Source organism: Bidens hawaiensis, unplaced genomic scaffold (genome assembly GCF_021521415.1).
Source record: "Bidens hawaiensis isolate Kalapana, Puna unplaced genomic scaffold, B.hawaiensis_p1.1 tig00026215_1, whole genome shotgun sequence".
NCBI classification, from domain to species: domain Eukaryota; kingdom Viridiplantae; phylum Streptophyta; class Magnoliopsida; order Asterales; family Asteraceae; genus Bidens; species Bidens hawaiensis.
Window position 1 is genome coordinate 54,410 of NW_027494222.1, and position 11,739 is coordinate 66,148.

Consider the following 11,739-nt stretch of genomic DNA (forward strand, 5'->3'; position numbering starts at 1 on the left):
ACAAACAGCCTCTTAAGCTTCATCTCTCCAAAAATACAATACAGATCTAGATTTAAAATTCCATCAGAACTGAGTAGAATTTGGGGGTACAATCAACAACAGCAGCCATATGTCGAATTTAAGTCAGATCTATGGCCGGAAGGAGAGGTTTTACAGCTCGTGCCGGCGATAAGAAGGTACAGTTAGCAACAACAGTACGTATAAACAACAAGAAGATAGTGTAAACACGAAGAAAAAAAAGGTAATGTTAATTCTTTAATTTTTCCAAACCGCATCTTACATATCAAATTGCATTTTCTTTGTTTGTATTTGTATTTTTCCCAAAGATACCTCCCTCCGTCCACTTTTAAAATTATTATAACATATATTATTAATTAATATTAATACTTACTATAATTAAGTAATTATTTAAAGCAAAAAACCACAATATAAAAAGGTGACAAAGTTATCAAAGAAGAGAGATGAGAGAAAGTTATAAAAAACATTCCAAATTTGAATTTAAAATAGCATGATTTTCAAAATTAATTAAATTATAATATATTAGATTATAACTAACGGGTTATACAAATTAAACACATGATCTATGGATATTAAGGATTAAGGAGAATAGAAATTAGAAAAATAAGAGGGAAATTAAAGCTAGGAAGGCATGTAGTTAGGACACATCATCTTCATTTTTTATTAAGGGGTGTTTGGGATTCCTTATTTAAGGTTAAAAGGCCTTTTTGTGATAAGTTAAAAAGGTCTTATTTCTTTTTAATAAGGAATTCCTAAAAAAGTGTTTGGATTAACATAAGATAATAAGTTATTTTTTTTAAAAGTGTTAGGTTTAACTTATTGATTTAAATTACCAAAAGGGACATAATTTAGCAACGGGGGAATGAAACTTGGAAGGGTGTAATGGGTATTCTAATCCTATAAGGAGATAAGTTAGCAAACTCTAACTTATTGAAAACTCTTATTTTGGCCTTTTTGATAAGGAGAAATGGAAAAGGCCTTATGTGTTCTCAAACACTTTGTTAACACAAAAAAACTTATTCAACCATCATAAGTTATAAGGAGAGGAAAATAAGGAATCTCAAACACACCCTAAAATAGTCAGATTAGATATTACCTCACTCTTCATGAAATATAAAACCTAAAAATGGAAAATGGTAGATACATTCAACCAACGTGGTTTCAACTTTACACGAAGTTTCGTACCACTTAGAAGAGAATCATTGTGTACTATATGCTAACTATGGAACAACATGAAAATTTGCTTATTATTTCATTATTTACTTTTAAAGTTATTGTTACCAACATTTTTTTAAAGCATGCTACACAAAATCAGCATAAGTTGACATGTCACATCCCTGTCTCTCTTTTAAACTGGATGGTGGATTAATTAATCATGTTATTTCCGGTTCGACTTGTTGTGGTAAAAAGTTTATATACTTAACTTTCTTAATCCCTTTATCATGCCACATCGCTCCATGGGCCAAGAGTGTCATGTTGAAATGTTCTCCGACTCTTATAACCAAAACATGCTTTGATCCAACTTCCTTCACTTGGATGAAATGGTGTGTGGAAATTGTCTCATCAACTGCAAACGTGGTTGCGACGGACACGGTTTTACCTTCGATTATAGTTGGCTTTGTTACTTTGTTAGGAACAAGCCAACATTGGTTATGTTCCGAGTTTCCACGGTCGAAGGATTAGACCATATCCACTAACCAAGAATCACCCATACGATGGCAGACGAGACAACCACAGGAATGAAAATGGCCAGACAAACTAAAAACTTTCGAAGCAAACCTCTACGGTTATCTCCTAAAGTGACTTCCTGTGTTAGTAATAAAAATAAATAAATATGTTTTAATAAATAAACATATTGGAATTCATAGCATTCAACTCTAATTGCCTGTTTGGTTGAATGGAATCCTTTGGGATTTCATTAGAATTGGAATTTAAATTCCATTCTTCATTAACTTGTTTGGTTGGTCTTTAGAAGAAACTGGAATTGATTCCAATTCCAACAAATCCTTTAATTAATGGAATTTAAAATCACTCAACATATGGATGGAAAGTTAAAACAATCCTTGGAATGTTTGCAACATTACCAAAATACCCATGGTTTCCTAATCTCCACCGGCCAACTTTAACTCCGGCCACCATCAACATTAGATCTCCAGCCACCACGACCAACTTAATTTCGGCGACATCTGAACCACGACCAACTTAGTTACGAAAAAATCTAAGATGTTGCAAAAAAGGATTCAACATCGTTTTATTTTTTTTTTCGAATTTCAAGCTAAGAAGAATACAAGTCGATAAATGTAAAACTTCGTTCGAAACTACGCTCCAAAACGACGAAACAATGCTTTAATTCGGGTCTTTGAACTTACAATTAACAAAAATCAAGCCGTTTGGATCAACGTTTCTAGCTAAGTTTTATAATCGACCGGTATTCTCCTTCCGATCAAAAACCCTAAAACATTAGTTTGAAATTCTGAAAAAGTATAACGTCGTTAAGCCTTTTTTAACGTAGATCGGGATTAATCGTTTTTCGGTAAGGTTATATATTATACTCTAATGGCCAACAATATCATATGATTTTCCGGCAATGTTATATCTTTTTCTGGTTAAGTTTTCCGATAAGGTTTTATATTTATTTTAATTGTTATTTATTTTTGTAATAATCTCTTTAGGTTGTATATCAAAATCCAAGATTGAATTGATATTTTGATGTTATTACGTTTTTCCGGTAAGGTTTTCAGTAAAGTTTTATTTGCTACTCTAATGTCCGATTAATATATTATTCCTTATATCATTTACAATTGTTTTTGTTTTTCGTTTTTGTTTGTATTTATATAAATTATTATATGATTTTCTTATAATCTGTTTAGGTTCTATATCAAAATCGAAGATACAATGGAGATTTTCCCTGTTTCGTTTTTCCGGTAACGCGATTCAAATATTCCAGTTATCAATCAGAACATTTTCTAAATCAATGGTTTAACATTCCATAAAATGTAGCATTACCACAACTAATTTTTTTTATTTCTAAAACGATTACAATTTTGAATTTTAAATTTCAAATTTAAGTTTAAAGTCGAAATTTGTAAATGGTTGGTCAATATTCCATAACGTCTAAACTTACCATCATTACAATTCATTATTTTCTAAAACGATTTGATTTAAAAAGTTTAAATGTCCAAATTTAAATTAAAGTTGATTTTTTTATTTAATTGTTGGTCAAACGTTTAAGTTGGTCAAATATTTTTAAATTGCCTGGTCAAACATTAAAGTTGAATTTAAGTTTAAGCTGAACTTTTGAAATGGCTGATTAAACAAACATTCATAATGTCTAAAATTACCATCATTAAAATTTATTATTTCTAGAACAATGGAATTTAAAATTTATAAATTTCAAATTTAAATTAAAGTTGAATTTTAGAATTACTGGTCAAACATTTCATAATATGTAACATTACCACGGTTAAAATTTATTATTTGTAAAACGAATATTAATATTTAATTTTCTCATTTTAGCTTATGTTCCCAACTTGATATAGCTAATTTCATGGGTTGAAGATTTGTTGATAAGATATTTTAGTTTTTTTTTAATATTGATGTATATTTTTGTTAAATAGTTATTATATTGTAAGATACATTATATTTTCTATATATAACCAATTACGTTATATATGGGAAACTCAATAGTTAAGTTATAAAGTTTCCATGATTTTAATTACAAGATTTTGCAATATAATAATTTAATTCAAATAAGCATTTACGTTATATTTTATATATTCAATGTATTTTCATTATTTCATGTAAATCATTGCAAATTAATTACCTTTAATTCAATTTATGACTGTTGATTTTTGTTTAAAGATATTTAAGATAATTAATTAATTTATAATTTGATTTCCATTTACTTAATTGTGGAAGTCAATTTAAATTAATTAATTATAGAAGTCAATTAAATTATTAACGCTTTCTAAAAGACCCGAGTGATTATGGAAGTTAAATTTAATTATTTAAGCTCAAATTTATTTTAATTACACTAATAATATTGTTACAAAGATTTATGTATTTTAAGAATGATTTCAAATATTGTGATAACCAACTATAATTTGACCAAATGATATAATCATAATTAATGATACTATATTTTGCCAACTTCATAACAATTTATACTTTTTATATATGTAAATCGTTTGAATTTAAGTGTTTGCGATATATGTTGGCCACTAATTAATTTATTAGTTATGACGTCTTTGACTATAACACTTTCTCTGTTTTACAAATACAATTATTTGATAAATATATTAGAATATTAGCTCCATGTGATAACAAAAAATTAATCAAACAAAAAAGATTTAATACCAAGTTTATAACCAATAATGTCTATATAAACGTAGGAATGAATAAATATATACCAATTACGTTGTTGTGTTAGATAAATTTATAAATGTTACTTACATGTTTTACTTACATATTATAAATGTAGATTATAATAAGTAACAAGCTTTTGTTGTCCAACTCATAGTATAGGTAGATATGTATGTTTATTTAAACTTTTGTAACTGTTTTTAACATATATATGAATCTATTTTGTTAATAACATATTAATTGTATTAGAGTTGTACTTTTAATTTGAAATGATGCAATTATCACTTAATTAATATTTGAATAATTTTTAATTACACATAAATTTAAAGATTAATGTATATAATTTAAAAAATAATTATATAATGAAATTGATTTTAAATAAAGTAATGATGTTAAAAGGGTCATATGGGTCACATTGGTTAAAAGTCGTATGAAATTTACTGCATTGTGTTTTTGCAATCATGCTAATGGGTTCGCTTAGTCCGACCTAACCTTGATAAAATTTTATGAATACCTTGACAGAATGTGAATGCTATTTTAGCTCCATTGATAAAAAAGATACAACATGTATACACAATTTCTTTGTGATCATGCTTTGTAATGGATTGTTTATAAATGAGTCATACTATCAACTTCATATTTGGCAAGAGGAGTCATCAAGGTTAAAGCTTGTATTATCATTTGTTTCATTGAAGTATCATGTGAACTCTAAAAGTTAAGTGACAAGATCCATATTAATAGTGTATCTTCTTTTTAAATTTGTTAGCCTGACTTCAAAGGACAAAATTTACCCAATAAAACATATATAGAATATTTAAATATTTTTAGGAAACTGGTGGTGGTGGCGGTCGTGGTGGTGGTGGTGCAATATGTCACATATAGGGATGAGATCGGGACCGTACCGGTACCGACCGGTCCCGGTCCCGAAATTTGGGAATTCTTGGTACCGGTACCGGTGCCGAAATGTTCGATTCGGTAACGGTGCCGGTACAGGACCGGTACGGTACCGAGATTGAAGGTAAAAATTCGGGAAATACCGGTCTCGTCCCGTACCGGTACCGAAACTCAAAAATTTGGTACCGATTCGGTACCAAACCGGTACCGATTTTGCTCATCCCTAGTCACATAAGCATGCCACATATATGCCAAATAAGAATGTCACATCATGAAAACGAGCGACGTTAGGATTTCGTTAGTCAGAGTTCATCGGTAGAAAAAAAATGATTAAATGTTGTGCTGTCATTGGTCATTTCGTTAGTTATGATCGGCAGTGGCCAAAAGGTGATAGCTGAGATTATTTAAAACCAATATATTATTTGAAAAATGATTGTAAATTGTTATTAACACAATGTTTAATTAAATAAAATAAGAACAAACACAAATTCTTTCAACAACAACCTACAACACTACCACCTAACAAAAAAATTATTTATAATTAAGGGGAATATTAACTTAGAGTTTCTAATTGTTAGATGAAACGAATGATTTGATAAAGAAAGCGAGAAAAAAGTTTCTCAAGACGGTTTATTATTATAGCGTCACTTTCAAATGACGCTTTCAATTATTACCCATTTTACAATATAAAAAAGTAATCTACAAAACTTCGTAATACTAAATTTTATGTATAAAATATTAAAAATGTATACATTATTAATAAAAATAAATTTTTAAAAACTTAGTTTTTACATATGATCATAAATTTTTGTTAATATAATTCATAAATTAATATAACTTCTATTATATTTGATAAGAATAACAACTAATTAACCTTAAATGTTCTTTTAATACACAACAATAGTTAAACTACAAAATCTATAATTACAACAAATACATACAAAATAATAAGAAAATCACAAACTAACCATCATACTAGAAAATAAAATAAATTAATAATTCACCCAAAAAAGAAATGATAACACATGACTTACCAATTTTATATAGACGTGGAACTAGAATTGGTCTATGGAAATTCAAACATATCAATTTATTAAAAAAAACTCAATTCACTATCAAACACAAAATACATATTTTAAACAACAAAAAAAAATGTTGGGTTATATTAATTGACAGACACGTGAGAGCCCATTTTTTGTGATCCATTAAACAACATATACGCCCTGCATCATCAACGAACCGTAACAACTCGATACAACAAAAATAACACAAACCATATAAATTTCTGTATGCAATCATGTATATTAAGACAAAAATGTGCATCTTAAATAACAAAATGTTGGGTCACGTTAACTACTAGACCAATTTGACTCATTTGAGATATAAACAAAAAACAAAAACAAACTATACTTTAAATACAGCTAATAAATATAACATATTTTATAAGTCTATGTAAATTTTAAGTTTAATATCTAAACGCATCCTACATAAAAAATATACATAAACAGTAATTAAGAAAAAACAATTATTAAAAAAAAAACTAAAAAGTAACATGCGTAACATGCGGGCTAAAAGTTAGTATATATATATAGGGGTTGGATCAATTACAAACTATAATATCGTACAAAGTGTGTGAATTGAAGGTTTCCCAAATTTCTGAGAGATGGTATCTTTGTAATTAAATGGCTTCATCTCTTTCATCCTCCTACTTAAAAAATATCAAACAATTTAAGCTGTTCAAAACAATCGATCAATTTCAAAACACCTAATTGATCATTTGTAAATGTCAAATCAATCGATCAATTGTAAATACCTAATCAATCGATCAATTAAAGAAATCAATTTCATGAACAAAAGTTCACAACAAAGACGAATTGATGTTTGCAAATTGTACTAATCCATCAATTCGAAGCTTGTGAATTGAACTTTTGATAAACTAACGCTTTTTGAAACTGGAATGATTGATGATTTGATGCTTCAAATTGAGATTTATTAAAATATCCAAAAATTCAAGAAACAGGGTATGATATGTTGTAGGGTATTACACTTAAAAGGTTTTTAAAATGGTAACCAAAATAATTATTTTCTTTAGTAGAGTAATTATATTATTGGATATTATAATCAAACATATAACTAGAGTAATTTTGTCATAAGTAGAGTAATTATTTAACTGGTATGTGAGTAAACATAAAATTAGAGTAATTTTCAATTTCAAGTAGTGTACTTTTATATTATAAGTAGAGTAATTTTGAATTAGAAGTAGTGTAATATAATTACAAATAAAGTAATTTTTATTTTCAAGTAGCGTAATTGTATAGTGTAATATTATTACAAATAGAGTAATTTTTACTTTCAAGTAGCATTTTATATATTACAAATAGAATAATCAACATTTATAAGTAGAGTAATTTATGAAACAGGGGGTTCATAATTTGTTTGATTTTATAATTACTCTAGTTATATAAATAATTGCTCTAGTAGAGTAATTATCATATCTTCTTCTACATAGGAATATCCTTTAAAAACCCTAAAAACTTCAGAATCTTTAATCGACTGGTTAGTTTATTATGTGAGTTTAATTGAACAATCCCAAAACTCAAATTGAAGTGTGCGGCTCATGATTATGATTCTAAAATCAAATTAATTTGATGAAGATGTCGAGCGATTTTGATGGAATTTGGAAAACAATTTGATGGAAGTGATTAAATTTGATGAAGATGTCGAGCAATGTTTATTTATGAAGGTGAAGAATCAATTTCTTGTTATTTACGATTATGCCACCGCCCAAATTTCAATTTTTGTTTGATTAGCACGTTTAGTACCATTTTTTTCTTTGTATGATAACTTCCCCCCTATATAAAAATTGTTTCTTTCTTTATTATACTTTTAACCATTTTGATTTGCTTGTTTTCCGCTTTCATTGACGAAATTTTTTGAATCTTATCATTGTTGATACTAATAAGTTATACTATAGTGAAAATTATTTTTTTAAATCAAATTTCTTTTACTTCTCAATGACTTAAATTTATAACGTTTGAGAGGCTTTCTCTTTATTACTGGGCCAACAATGCTAAAACTAGCGGAATTTATTTCTACCTCATCTGCTAATATACTAAACAATTTGCTACATATATCATTAAGTTCTCATCATATAAGAAAACTATACCTATGTGAAATCTAATTTGTAGTAAGAAAAAATAATTATTTTTGAAAAACCAACAAAAACCGGTCATTCAGGTATACAATGGAAAATGGTTGCCCACGCCTGCAATAGCAGATAGGGCTGATGATTTGGCTTGTCATCGATTAAAGAGGAAACCCACCGTCTGGAGGCCCACGATGATAAAGTTCCTTGCTCACATATGATATTTTATCACCAATGTGACTCGTACACATGACCTCCCATAAAGAAATCATTAGAGCAACTGGTCTTAAGAAAAATAGATGATTGTAGCTTCGAAAGATGATTTATAATTATAGTATACCACATGTGGGTTATGTTTGTTATAAAATATCGTAATGCGTTCTACGTTTATATAAAACTAGTTTTTATCCCCTGTATTACGGTGGTTGTTTTATATTGTTTGTTCTAATATTTATTTATTTTTTGAATTTATATTTTTTTATTGTATGAAAGTTAATAATGTACTTATGGTTTGATAATTAATTGTTTCACAAATAAATGAGATATTATAACCCAGTTAAAAAGCTATATGGTTTTGATGAGACTCAAGACCCGTTTATTTTTTTTACTATAAAATTAGTTTTTTAATTATAAATAATATTTATGAAAGTTAATAATATACTTATGGTTTAATGAGACCCAAGACTCGTTTATTTTTTTTACTATCACATTGGTTTTCTAATTTAAATAATATATATATATATATATATATATATTAAAATAAATAAGATATTAATTTTTATTATATCTTATTTTATAGGATTTTTACATCAATGATTTGATTAGAATAATTTTTAATTTAATGAGATGTTATAACCCGTTTAAGGAATATCTGGGTTTGGTAAGACCCATACCCATGAATTCGGGTCAAATGCATGATAAATCTCCATTTAAAAATCAAACAAATCTGGTGACTCCAAAAAAAGAAGAATCGACCACATCGCGACACATAAGATTTTTATGTTTTCGTTTATATATATTATAGATATTAATCTTAAAAGTAACCTGAGAACATAAAAGTAAGAAATTAGTTGAGTGTAAATACAACATTAAATAGGACGAGTTTTCGCCGTTAAAAAATAAAAACTGAAAAAAATAAGAAAATATATGGCGAGTCTACCAATACTGTAAGAAACACATGTTCCACGTGTAGAAGTACACACCACACTTGGTCAAGGTGGGCCTCACTTATCAAGCTACGTAAAACATCAATTCTCAAAACCACTTAAGATATTTTTCCTTTGCTGACTCGTTAACCTAATTATCCTATTATTAAATTTATAATACTTATGTCATGACGATAAATATGTAAATTCATAGGATTTATATCTTGACGTATAAATATGTAGATTTAACAATAGGATTTTTTGGATTACAAGTTTCATTCGTAACAAAAATTATGCGTGAGTCAGGGGTCTTACTACAATGGGCCTTCAAGTGATGGGTTTCCTCTAGATTTGGTGGTGGGCCGAGTCACCCGCGCTGTCTATGGTCACAAGTGAGACTGGCCTTTTGCCAATAAATATACCCGCATGGTCGGACTTTGTTGATTGTTAAAAAAAAAGGAAACATTTTTCAACACATCTTAATACCTCTATGCTACAAACTTTTTTATTTTCATTTGGTATGTCAAGTAGTAGTAATCTAAGCTTTTAACCTAGTTATATCCGTTAAGTTGTTTACTTCTTGGGGTAATTATGTCTTTTAATTACCAATTCCCCTTGAGTAGAACTAATAGATATGAACTATTAAAATACCATAAAATTCCTATTTGCCATTATATATTATACAATCTAATTCTAAATTATATCAATGAACGGAATATATATACATATATTATATGGTATCTTTGGGAAAAATACAAATACAAACAAAGAAAATGCAATTTGACATGTAAGATGCGGTTTGGAAAAATTAAAGAATAAAACACAGACGTAACAGTTGAGTAATTATTAATAGCAAAAGAAAGATTCTTTGCACACATTATTAACCTTTGTAAAGTATAAAGTGAAAGATTTTGGGTGGAGTCTTGTTGGTTTTTTAAGATATAAATATTAGAATTGATTCTGGTTTATTATCATGGCTAGTATGGTTTATTAAAAAAGCGTGGTATATGAATCATCGTATAAATAAAGTTTGGCCAAAAATATGAGAATCGATTCGGGTTCAACTTTTCTCACTTATAGAGAACCATGACTTAATAAAAAAGTATGTGCATGTTGTCGTGTTGGTTTGTTTTGATCACCATTTAAATGAAGTTTGATTTAATTTAGACGTGTTTAAAATGTCGTTTCGAAGTAAAACAACAAAAACATATTACAAACACGTTCATGTTTCAGATGAACGAGTATTGTGTTTCACGTTAAAAAGATACAAGAAAATGTTAGAAGGTGTGTTAACCTATGTATGGTAGAAATTGCAACAAATACCTTTTTAACATAGAGTTAATATCTTTTAATTCTAATTAGAGTTCATTGGCAAGTGAAGCTTGTAACAATCCTATAATCACATACATCAGCCTAAAAATCAAAAGTAAACATAAATAGCATGTCGCCTCTCTTTAAAGGTACATGATATCCACGCAATACTCGAACTATGTCACTCTTTCATCACCATATATCATAACTAACTTATGTGCTCCACCACAACACAACAGGCTCCCTTCGTTTGCTTGTTGTATTTCTTCTTTTTTTTAAAGAGTTTGTAGCAACAGTTTGTTACATCGATCATTTGGAAGATGACGCCCATTATTGTATTTCGTATTTGATGTCTACTTAGATCTTGTGTGCTATTCTTTGGTGAACTAATTCGCTTTAAGATTTAGGGGTGTGTTATAGCGTGTTTAGATTCATGAAATGTGCTTACGACCGCATATAAACATGTTAAAACACTTTTAAGTGGAGATTGGAACCTGAAAAAGTTAGTCATGTGGCTTGAAACATTAAATCTTACACACATATGTATATCAAGTTGCAACACCGCTTTAAGTAGCATATGAAAAATACCCCTCTATTCTAAGGACTAAAATGTGAAAAGGCACTTGCATGTTTGTATGTTACACCATGTAGTAACATATGAATCTTGTCACATGATGCAACTATGGTACCTACAATTTCGAAGTCCTTGAAGATAGTGAATGGGTTATTTATCTAGAGTGGTATAGGACATAGACCATGGTGCCCTTGTTTGTCTCGGTTAGTGATGATGGTATAGTAGTCTGAATCAAGAAACATTTTTTTAGATAGTTAGGACGATTGGTTTGCTAAACCTAGTGAGATCCG